This window comes from Capsicum annuum, chromosome 4 (assembly GCF_002878395.1).
Source record: "Capsicum annuum cultivar UCD-10X-F1 chromosome 4, UCD10Xv1.1, whole genome shotgun sequence".
NCBI classification, from domain to species: domain Eukaryota; kingdom Viridiplantae; phylum Streptophyta; class Magnoliopsida; order Solanales; family Solanaceae; genus Capsicum; species Capsicum annuum.
In genome coordinates, this window is record NC_061114.1 from 28,022,174 (window position 1) to 28,035,141 (window position 12,968).

General features: G+C 31.1%; 1 long non-coding RNA gene across 1 annotated transcript in view; it reads right to left on the bottom strand.

Moving 5' to 3' along the window:
- Positions 1-2,246: 2,246 nt before the first annotated feature.
- The window catches only part of LOC107855650, a 36,616-nt gene continuing 25,894 nt past the window's right edge, over positions 2,247-12,968 (bottom strand). Inside the window, exon 5 of the long non-coding RNA XR_001670329.2 lies at positions 2,247-2,735. This is a non-coding gene — a long non-coding RNA (uncharacterized LOC107855650). The remainder of the gene's footprint in view (positions 2,736-12,968) is intronic.

Genomic DNA, 12,968 nt, shown 5'->3' on the forward strand with positions numbered 1-12,968 from the left:
TTAAGATGATTAGGCCAAAAGACCTACATATTAAAAAGTAATACTGAAAAAAATATAAAACTTATTAGGAGAATGTCTCTCCCTAAATAAGACTCTTTTAAATGATTAAATTGTAGATACTATTTTTTTTTGGTATGAGAAGAGGTGATTTTCAATTTATAGTGTTTTTCCTCAAATAAAGAAGTTAGCCAAATATGAAAGATTTTTATATTTTACTTTTATGGTATTACTTTGACTTTTCTTTCAAATATAAAACTCAAATTTGATAAAAAAAAAAAAAATAAGTACAAAAACCCTAATAGTATTTTGCCATACACTTCTTCATATATTTCTGTTTTCTCTTTACAAGTGCTATTTCTTTTCGTACAGTGTGAACAATCAGTGGATGAATGGTGTATTTGGAGTCAGGGGCAAATCTGTGTATGGATGGGGTGCCAGGACGCCCGAACACTTCGGTTGAAACTTTGTATATATATTTATATTTAAAAGAAATGTTAATATATAATAAACTTGCCACCAAATGAGAACAGTGGCAAATTGAGCCACCTGGAACTGGGTGGAACCTTCCACACCTGCAATTTGAGCCACCTGGAACTGGGTGGAACCTTCCACACCTGCAATTTGGGTTCCAAAAAAACCTGCTAACAACACTTAAGCGAATGTTTTTTCAGCTTTAGGCACTTGTGCTTTTTTCCCTTTTTTTTTCTTCTTCTTTGTCTTTTTCTCTTTTTCATTAACGTGCGTGCCAAAAAGAGAAAAACAAAATGGCTTCCATTTTTTTCTTTTGCACTTCTTCATCAACTTATTTTTACTTCTTGTTCTTTTTATTAACTCAAATCATTTTTTTTTCGAGAGAATTAGTCCCTATATAGTTATCAGATTGAAAATTATAAATTTTAACAATATTTTTAGATAATTACATTAATAACTTTTTAAAATTGCAAGTTATAGTAACTTTTTAAAATATATATATATTTAAATTTTATTTTAAAATTTTGATATTTTTTTATACATTAAAATTAGTTCCCTATTTATAGGATAGTATTCAATTTTCTCTTTAAATAGTGTATTGATAATTATGGTAAGAATATATTATGATATTTTATTTCAAGAGATTGCACACTTTTCTAAACAACTTTATTAAAAGAAGATTTTTGTTTTTACTTAAACACTTTTTAATTCTCAAAGTATGTTTCTTCTCTATTGATATACTCAAGCTATTTATTAGAAAAAAAAAATTGGAGTTTACTTATCTTTTTCATTCTTATCTAATTGGGGTTTTTCATTTTCCATTGACATACTCATTTGCAACAAAGTTTTTTATTCTTCTACGTTTTGTTGTGATAGATGTTCATGAATATACTTCATTAAAAAATATCATTATTCAACCAATATTTTCTTCTCCTTCATCAGAAATTCTCTTTCTTCTAATTTTTCTTTTATCTTAAAAAAATATGATATACGAAATATTGTCAATTTCTTTGTTAAATACTCATTGTATATAACAATAAAAGATACGTCAATAGATATTAAAGAAAATATTGAACAATCCGTTATTTGTGTTGGTAACAACATAAATAAGAATTTGAATATAGATCAAAATCTTTCACAAGAATAATATAATGAAAATTATCTTGTATATACTTATTGAACTTTTGTGTATGAAATCTGTATAAAATATTAATATTTTGTTCAAGGTTTAAAATTATTTCTTACATGTTATATCTATATGGAATGAGTATAATGATTGCAAAAGTTGGTATAGAAATCGACTTTCAGCAAATATTATATATACATTATTATTTATATTAGTGTATGAAATAAATATACAAACTTGTATTTTTTTGAATTATTTCGTGCGTGAAACCTGTATAATATCAATATTACATTTAAGGTTTATAAAATAGTTTCTACATGTTATATTTATAATGAATGAGTATAATGTGAGTGTGACATTCAATTAAGAAGATATATTTAAGATTATAAATTGAATGAAATCAGTTTATAAAGTGTTTTCTTACATGTCACATTTGTATAAAATAGATATATAAATTGATATTTATGAATTGAGATATTCAATTTAGGTGATACCAATTTATATACTTATTCCATACACTATGTGCTTGTCTCTTTGAATGAAGATTCTATCTCATCTACTTATGTATTAAATTAAAATTTAATGAACACTGTCATCTTTCATACTGAAAAAAATCAAGATTTATAAAGAAAAATTGCAGTACATCCGGTTGACACAAACTTAATTGATATCCAATTCATTCAACGATGTGAAATACAAAACAACTGTTAAATTAGCATAACACTGAATAAGAAACTGCTTAAATATCAAAACTAAATTTTGTTCATACAACAATCATAGAAAGATAACAGTAATAAGCACCAAAAAATATTAAAATGCAATACCCATGTCTATGTATGCTGTATTTTTTTAGGGACAATTGAACTAAAATTGTCTCTCAAAATCTTCGGACCACCGAGTCTGCCTAGTCACCTCTCTTATCATCTTATTTTTTTTTTAACAGAATCCCAAAGTAACGCACCATATCTCATACGATGATTGGAAGCATTGAACTTATTGGTTGAAATATCAACCTTAATCTCAATTTTGATTGAATTAAAATCAATCTTCAATTATTTTGATATTGCAGTAGCCAATCCTTTATACTTTGAATCTGTATCACACATTATCCCATCTACAGCAAAATCTTTAGGTCTACCTATTAACATAATACATATTTCATTAGCACAAATTATATGAATTTTCATAATATCTATATATGTAAATTCATACTTTCAACAATACTTTCATACGTTCAACCTATAAAAAAATACATAAATTCATACTTTCAACAATACATATTTCATTAACAAGAATTAAATGAATTTTCATAATTTCTATATATGGAAATTCATACTTTCAACAATACTTTCATACTTTTAACATATAAAAAAGTACATAAATAAATTCAATAAAATAAATATTATATAGAATTTGTTTATAAATATCCAAAGAAAAATAATATGTATGAAAAAACGAGTAATGTAACTTATCGATTTTTGTTTTTTGTTTTTGTATCTGTTTGATATATTAAATGTAGATTTTTGAACGTACAAAAAATCTAAATAGATTAAAGAACTTAAGAAAATAAAATACCGTTAACGGTCCATCTTCCTCCATGCATTCCAAGCAGATAATGTAACCTTTCACCATTCATTACAAGGTAAAGAAAATTTGAAAGAAAGTGAAATTTGAATTTAGGAGAACAGATTGTTGGATGATATCATTTTTAGATGTTAATTAAGTATATGTAAAATCATTTTTAGGGATATTTAAGAGGATGATTGATATCCTGACAATAACTGTCATCCCCTTTTTTGGATATAAAAATTATTTTTTTCATATATAAAATTTATATTTTTGCTTATTTATATCATTAGGAAAAAATATTTTTTTTATAAGATTTGCTACAACTTGCAAAAAATGAAAGTTATGCTATAAGTTGCAATTTTCAATCTAAGTGTTATTTGGGTTTTCCCCCCTTTTTTTCTTTAATTAATTATTAATTTTTTCTACCTTTTGTTTATTATCTCTTAATACGAGTGTTGTACGTGTATCTTATATCAATTAATGAGTATTAAATTTTAAATGTTATATATTTATAAATGAAAATATATTTATATGTCATATAAATATTATTCTAAAAATATTTAAATTGTAAGTTCTTTTTAAAATATTAAGTTTTAAAATTATGGATAGTATTGTGTTAAAGTTTTTAAAATTTAAAGGTTCTTTCAATCTTTGACCGGTGATCGCGTGGGTTGAAGCTACAATTTTTCGTTCTTTCTTAACTATATTTTTTCAACAATACTGTCAACACATTACAATGGAATATGAGTATATTAAGGTAAACGTATTATATGGTTAATACAAATTCAAATTTTTAACTTAAAAAATCTCTTTTTTTTCCTCAAGATCTTAGAGAATAAGGCCTCTTATTCCTTACAAAAATGAAGTGCTTAGGTATTTTTAATGTTATAAAATCCAAAATGGAACATGACTAAATATACAATATTTTATTGATTTGTCTATAAAAACTCAAAAAAAGGATAATAACACAAACTATAATCCAAAAATGAAGGAACCGACCCGTTTATCTTATTCAAACAATATTGCACCCGCAACCTTCAAATTCTGGATTCACCTCTGTTGGAGTGTATTCTATAGACCATACTTCTATTTATCCTATCAATACTTGGATCGATTATTTAAGACTAACGAAAAGCCACAACATGACCTAGTCAATTGTTATATTACCATGCCCTCTCGTGAAACAACACAACAAACATTTGCTCTTCTTCTTCTGTGTTAAGTCCTTAATTTTGATGATTGACGAACTATAAACTTGGGACTTGTTTCATATAGATATTTTTTATGAAGAAACTGCAACAGCTCAGGACCAGGTTGATCGTGCTCACATCTCTTTCACTCTGTCAGCATTACAGCGGGAAAGAAACAATTCTGGCAGGAAGTTGATGGCAAAGCTGCGACACCTTTTTGACCCAGTCAATCAGAAACATCCTAGGTTTTCTTGTTTCTTATATATGAAATATATCATAACAATAAAAACCTAAGATTTCATATTCTCACAATATCAAATCTCTCTTGAATCTATCAGATTCAAAGCCTCACTTGCAACAAAGACCTGCTCAGCTCACTTTTGTATCTCAAGCTCTTGTTGTATTTGAGTCTTTGTTTTGTGTTTTAAATGTTGCCTATTGCTCTAGTTCATTATTAGTGGGGGCTTTCGTACTCAGTTCTTGTAGTCAAAGTGTCATCTAGAGTTAGTTGATAAACAAGCTAGAGTTAGCTTGATTACTATTTCAGTTAGAGTTCGTTGAGTTAGTACATGCAATAGAGTCATTACATTGGAGTTCATTGTAATAGAGTTATTACAAGTTGAAGAAGGATTAAGAGGTTAATCCTTAAATGATAGAGTTTGTATTCAAGGTTGCTTGAACTTAGTGAAGTGGTTGGAAATCCTATAAGATGGTCTGTGTGCATTGTTTTTTGTACATTTATTTATTTTCAATCTTGCTTATCACTGTATACGATAGTTGAGACTAGGTCTCTAGGTTGGCAGTCTATTCGTGTAGTTCTTCATTTGGTGTTAGAGAAAGTTCTTTCTAAAAGGTTAACACCTAGGAAAGATCTTCTAACATAGTTGCCCCTCCAAATATCAAAGAGGGTCAATCAATTACCAAACCATGCAGATTTTATGGACAATATTATTGGGTAGTGGAAAACTCATATGCATGACTTCATCATCGCTGAAGACTATGAGCTGTGGAATGTTATTGAAGATGGTCTTTTTTTCCCACAAATCCTATGAAAGTTGGCGAGGTTACCTCAAATATTCCTAAGACAAGGAAAGAATATGATGATGCTGATAGGAAGAAGATAGAGAAAAATTATAAGTCTAAGAATTTCATTGTGCATGGAATTGGTTCTGATGAATATAATAGGATCTCAGCCTATAAGACTGCCAAGGAAATCTAGGATTGCCTACAAACTGCTCATGAGGGAACTAGTCAGGCCAAGGAGTTAAAGGTAGACATGTTGACTACATAATATGAATCTTTTAGAATGAAGGAAGGTGAGACCATTCAAGAGATGCATACCAAAAGATACATGTTGACCTAAGTAGGAATGTCTACTGAAACTCAATCGGTAGAAAAATTCTCTACTTAACTTTGAGTTAGGAGATTTTTATGATCTCAATTCATCTTTAAAGATGTTCTCACACTATAGAATTAACAATCATAGTTATATTTACATAGGAATCATTGTGTTTAGGTCTATACAGGTAGGAATGACGGTTTGAATTCTATCTCAAAAATGTGGGGTATTACATAATCTCCTTCTTGGAATCATTCATTCTCGAATAATGGGTAAGAAGATACTAAAGCTCAAGAAGTACAGAATAAAGGATGTAACTTCACATTAGGAATGCACCCTTAATAAAACATACATAGGCATCAAAATAAAAAAGCTTCATCAAATCACCAAATAAATAGTGTAAGCACGAATCATGAGATAACTAGCTTAACATAGACATGATCTTGGGCATGAGTTTTATGGAACATGATCATAACAATGTAAAGTCATGAATTTTTCTAGGAATCATCTACCTGATTAAAATTTATATAGGACACAAAATAAAACTTTTGCAGGACATAAGGATGGAATCATTCTTCACCTCAAATGATACATCTAACAACCCTTAAATTTAGCAACACTTCTCAACTATGTGTTCAGCTATGAATAACACACTTCACCATTTTAGTTTTATAATTTCCCCACAAAACACATAACTACAAGATCCTGATTTTAACTACATATTTCTTCTATGTTGAAGCCTAACTCAATGTTAAAAGGTGTTAGCTTAAGTTATAGGGCCCTATACTCTACACCCCGCCAAGAATACTACTCCATCTTATCACTATAATCAAACAACCTCAAGTCTCTATCAAGGAGTACTAGCCCCATAACAAAAAGGTTTTTGTATCTATCAATCACGAAATTCAAGCCTATCTTTACTACACTCACTTTTATGGATCTCCCTACCAAAAATCAGAAACTTCAATCACTTTCGTAAAGATTTTTTCCACATATCCCCTTTCTAACTATTTCACATAATGCAAGTTCATCTCACTCTTCCCTCTTCATCTATAACCTTAGTTCGAGTAGTTACACAAAAATTTTCACAATAAGAAACATATACTCTCGAATCTAAAATATTACTATGCTTCTATAACTACTATCATCCTATCATAAGGAGGTCATTGAGGGACTAGAGTTTAAACATCAAGAATGAGAGCGACGCTATTCAACTATAACTTATATTTATTACAGTACTCAAGGTGGGGCCTGTTATGTAAGATATATGATATAATATACATGAAGTTCTTCATATATCAAACACCTAGATCATAAATAGAGGGTCGTTCGGGTATAAACATAACACAGTATGAGTTCTTAGGACTGGACACAGTGAGAAATATGCGTATATATATCATGAGTTGTACAACATAAAGCCGGGACTTATAAATTCAAGGAATATGACTAAGATTGTTGTGTGAAGCTATTGCTTCTCATTTTAAGAATTGATAATAGTCATGATTTTGCATAGATAGCGTCGTTTTAAGCTATACATGACAAAAATAAATAGATAACATATATAGAAAGTATAGTTTTTTAGAACTAAGCATGATATCAGACATGGATTTATGGATCATGAGCGTCATAACATAGAGCTTGAATACTTGGAAGCTTGGATTGCTTAGAGTGATTCGTGCTTCTAGTTTAGGGGTCAGAGCATGGACATAAGTTGTATAGATTACTCGGACCTTAGGCATGACATAATTTCAATACATAAGATATTGGCAGATATCATCTTAAACCGAATAAGGAGGAATTTGCTAGAATAAGAATAGATTTATTATGACTATTCCCTGAAACTCGTTACTATGGGAAAATTCAAGATCTACCTTACTTCATCATCGCCCTCTTAAATCAAAGGTCACAATCCTAGACTTGCGAACATATCCTCTTATTAAATCTATAAGCACAACACTCAACATAATGGTGGGGGGAGGGGTATCACTACACACATGAATGCTAGACTCACCCTGATAAAATATATAGAAGAAAATGCTAACTTCTTGCTAAGACATTCCTTCAAGGGGGTAATACTCTTAACTTCCTCTAGTCTCCAAAGTCATCTTCTTATAACTAACATTTTCATGGACATTCTTAATCACTTTCCCTAATTCCTAACAATCTAGCCTCTTTTTTTAGTCTAGTAGCATCATCCCTTTAATTCATACCCTTCTATTTCAAAGAAACTTAAATCTACACCAAGAAACACATTATCATTTATCAAAATCTATAATTCCATCAACCTAATTCTAAAGAATATTTAATAATAACTACCTAGCCTCCTCCATACGAAACATATTGAGATCTCTAACTAAATATATATAGCACTTATAACATAAAACTTCACCTAAAACATACTAACTTGGGTATAATTTATCCTTATGAACTTAAGACTGCTACTTACCTAATGACTTAGCCACAATTTCTACCTCAATACTAGACCTCATGCATATAAAACAATCACCTATTCTAATCTTTCCTAAGTTATCAACCTAAGCTCTTTCACATATTATATCAAGCCTACTAATTCACTCCCACAAATCTTGCATCACTATTCTTGAGCTACCATTTTTTCCACCACAATCAACATCTAAAGTTTAAACTTAGTATCTAGCATCAATCATACACTACTGATGAAACACCTTGCATGCCTTACTAGTTCATCAAATTGGAAAATCAACCTAAATTTATTATTTCACTTAACTACGACCTACAAGTACAGATTCTTACAACATTGCTTCTACACCTTAAAATTTACTACACATCTTCTTACCTACTAAATTGGCTTACAACTGCTAGATAAAAAAATCAAGGGACCCTCGGTGTAGTAAAACCGCATAATAAGGATAGTCGGTCTTAATCTTATAAAATAACCCATCATGGTCGATTAGCATATTCTACTTTCTCACACCACATCTACTTACCCATGCATACTTTAAACTACCTTCAAAATTCTATAAACATCACTTGTCCTCCTTTTTTTAAGATTTCCCAAAGAACTCTAAATTTTAAATTATCAGCCACTTTGTCCTTCCATTCACATCTTATAAATGATTTTAATACAAAACAACTATCCATCATTATCTCATTACCTATTTCAAGTAAATTTCAAATCATCATAACTAATAACATCCTCTTCCAACTACCATAAAATCCACAAATATTTCTACAACCTTAGTTAATCACCATAACAGCATACCACCCCCAAACTCACTTAAAGATTACATGAACATAACTATCTTTTTCACTAAAAAGTTACCCTCACTCTAGCTTTTAAGCTTATGACTTCATATCACTAACCTTGGGATCATCTTACTACTAATAGGTTATAACACCTTAACTTATACTACCTCAGGGGTGGAAATAGTATCCCAATATTCAGATACATATCTTTACCCTTAAGAAAGACATCTGTAATAAAACCTAAGAAAGGGATTGAATTTAAATCTTTCTTCGAGTTGAAATACATGATTCATGAAGATAGAGGTATACACTTGAATCAATAAACTTTTACACACTAATGGACTCCTTTCAAGTCCTTGTGTTATTTTATAACTTTTTGATGACAGAAAAAAAAAGGACCACATCATTAAAATCTAAGCTTTTGCACTTGTATTACCTCGAACTAAGACATTGCAATTAAATTTAGAGCAAGAAGAAAATTTGGATAGTTTTAATATAGATAACACTATTGCATGATCTAGAGTATGAAAGAATAAAAAGCATCTCCTAAATGCTTGGTAGCCTCCTAATTGTAAGGGTGGTGCATAACACACCCATAAGAAAGTAAGAGTATACTAGACACGACTTAGTAAACACCTTGAGATCCTGAACCGTGCAGTGATCTAAGCTTTTCAAGACCCGAGTTGAGGCACTGACAGCAACGGACATTCCAAACCATGAAAATTTGAGAGACCCCTTAGCATACTATTATAAGCATAATTCAAATGAAATAGAAGTGCGAAAAATATAAAAAATTCAACGACATCTTATAAATCAACTATGTCAATAAAGGTATGACAATATATTAACCAAATCTAGTCTACGAAGCCTCTACTAAAGAATAAATGTCTAAGCTGGGACAAGGCTCCCGCTGGACCATAAATTGAAAGAAATGAACTTATGAATAAAATGCCTTCCTGAAGATGAATGGATCACAAACTCTGATGTTTTTGAAGGTTCTACTGCTATGATGAAACACAGGACCGAGCCTCAAAACTTGCATTATGAGACAATGTAGCCGCCCGAGGATGGTCAATACTTGTAGTATATTGGTATACAGAACAATCCAAAAATAACATATATTTCATATAAAATAATCAAGAGCATTGTGAAAATAATTTAACATAATAGGGATCAAAATGCATAGGCATAGTTAAAACTTTAATCAATCTTATAAAACTTAGACTCAACTTTTTTATTTAATTCTAAGATAGAGGCATACCCGGCATGGTCTGAAAAACCCCACGGGCTATGCAAGGTTAGACATTGACTTATCGGTCAAGCCCCAATTTAAGTTTTTCACAAGGATTGGAGTGTTTGGTCTAGTATACCGAAGCATAAAGCAAGTATACATTGATCTTCCTCCATTTAGGACAAGATCAATCTCGTGTTGAAAAAATATAGTTTTGGGGTATGGGCCTTTCAAACCCATTGATAACGCTCAATCTACAGCTCTCGTGGGAGTGTAAAGCGGTCGTTAGCAAATATAGAACCCAACCTGGGTTGGGTATCGATCCCACAGAGAATAGCTTGGCCAACAAGCAAGAGAAATTACTAGACTTTTAGTGCAAGTCTCGTAGGAAAGGGGGGATTGTAGTATGTAACCAAAACAAGAATGTAAGAACTGAAAATAGCAAAATAAAGAGAGATTGTCACGTGTGTTGTAAACAATGAGAATTGAGGCGTTGGGGTTATGTCCACCTTCTGAGGTATACGTCTCTATTGGCTATGAGTGTGTAGAGTCTTGACATGTAATTGCTTATAGAGAATTGTAGTCGATGGTAAATCCAAGCGTCTCTCGACCTAAACAAGGACTATTTCACTTTAACTCTCTCGAGCTTAAAGCGTGACTAACGGTACGAATTCTCCAAGAAGTTAGTCCAGGTACGGCACTAGCTTTTTAATAGGAAAGGGTGTCCTACTACCTTGACATTATCTCTTTTCCAGACAAATAACTTTTCTCTCGAACAAGTCAGATGTTAGACTGGCGTTGGTCTATGCGTCTTCTTTTCTAGACAAATAACCTTTCTCTCGAACAGGTTAGATGTTAGAATGGCGTGTTCTTGTGTTTGAACCGCAAAGAATGTAGATTTAAGATGAAGAGAATAATGATATAAGCAATATACTTGTCTTGAACTCACAAACTCATAGCTATAGATAGTAACTCATTCGGCTTCCATAACCCCAACTAAGAGATTTAGTTACCCATGAATGCGAAGGATATCACGCTTTGCATGGTGGATGGCGTGAATAGTAGGTGTTTGGCGTGTGGTTTTAGTGATTCCGTAGCAAGTAACGATTCTCTTGTTGTGGAATTTAAGAGTAGAAGAATGAAGAATTGAGAATGGGTTGTAGGAAGATGTCTTAATTGTAAGGAGATGAATGAATTGTCAGAATGTCTCCTCCCCTCTCCTCTTAAAATCTCTAACATGATAGGGTATTTATAATACTCCTATCCTACTCCTACTAAACTAATAAAATAAATAACCAAATCCTAATATACTAATGAAATCCTTGACCCAATTGTACTAGGGTAAGGTTACAAAATTATAATCCAAATAGAATGATGAAACACATAACCTAATTGCACTAGGTTAATGTATTATGGCAAAAATCCAGCTTTGTGTCTGTAAGTCCCAAAGTCTTCAGAAATGCTGTTTTAGCCCGGGACAGATTTTCCATGCAGCAGATTTAGTCCTTTATGCGTCCAGCTCCTTTCCATCTCGTTTGTGAGCTTTCTTTTGCGTCAAGTAAGCCATAAATTGCTGTATTTTGCATCATTTATACCTGAAACTTTCCTAATCACATTTGTTAGCTCATTTACAGGAAAAAGGACTAAAAGTGTACGAAATAGATAATTAGTTCTCGAAACTAGGCTAAAATATGGGCAAAATATATTGATATAGGCGCGTAATTTCGCCTATCATCACCCATGCCTTCTCAATTAGCTATCTAGCTCTCTTTAAGCTCATATTTAGCCATTTAGAAGATGCATCTTTCTTAAATTATAGTCGTAAGTCTGAAATGACATTCATCTAATTTGGGATCGTCATACCAAGACTTGCAGATACTATAATCCACATCATATCATGTCATATCATGATCATAGCTCTTTTATTTAAACATGCTATTTAAACACCAAAATGATTCAAATATCACATGAGAATTCTCTTTCAAAACTGTTATGCAAGTTTAAGTAAAACATCTTTCTTTTAAAACTTAACTCTTGAAGTGGTCATCTTTTTCATAATCAAATATAATCTCCATGAGAAAACAAGAGCATTTAGAAATAAGAAACACCCTTTTTTGAAAATAGTTTAAATGACAATGCATAATTGATTAAGCAATATTTAAAACTCAAGCTTATCATTATTCATTAAACAGCCCCCAACCCTAGTCAATAAATAAAATCTCACAGTTGAAAAAAGGGATTTATTATTCATGCTCTCAACTCCACTTTATAGAGAACCCCATAGTTGATACATAATGTCATTATAAAAGGGGGTTTCAAAATTTATGTTTTCCAATCAATTTCAGAATCTTAACTTATACATATACAATATAGGGTTTATTCAAAAATCATACTTATTCCCATGAGTGTTAGGACAGTTCTACATACCTTTTTAATGCACAAAATTCAAGATAACTTGAATCTAAGCCTTAAAAGTATGAGTTTTAGGAAAAAACCCTAACTTTTTCTCTCTTGAGAGTGGAGAGGAGAATGAACATTTCAAAATTGATAATTGATGAGTAAATGATACTTATAGAGTAATTTAAGTTGTGGGGTAGAGTTTGAGGTGTGAAAAATACGAAAATACCGATAAATAAATTGCAAATAATTACAGGAATTCCTCAGTTGACGACTTTAGTTTACAGCCCGTCAAATAGTTGATAGCTCATCAACGCCCGTTGTCAATCTCTAGCCATCTTTGATCTTTACTGGTTAAAGTTGATGGTGGAAGTTGAAATCTCGTTAACTAGTTGATGACTCATCAACTCAGTTCGTCAA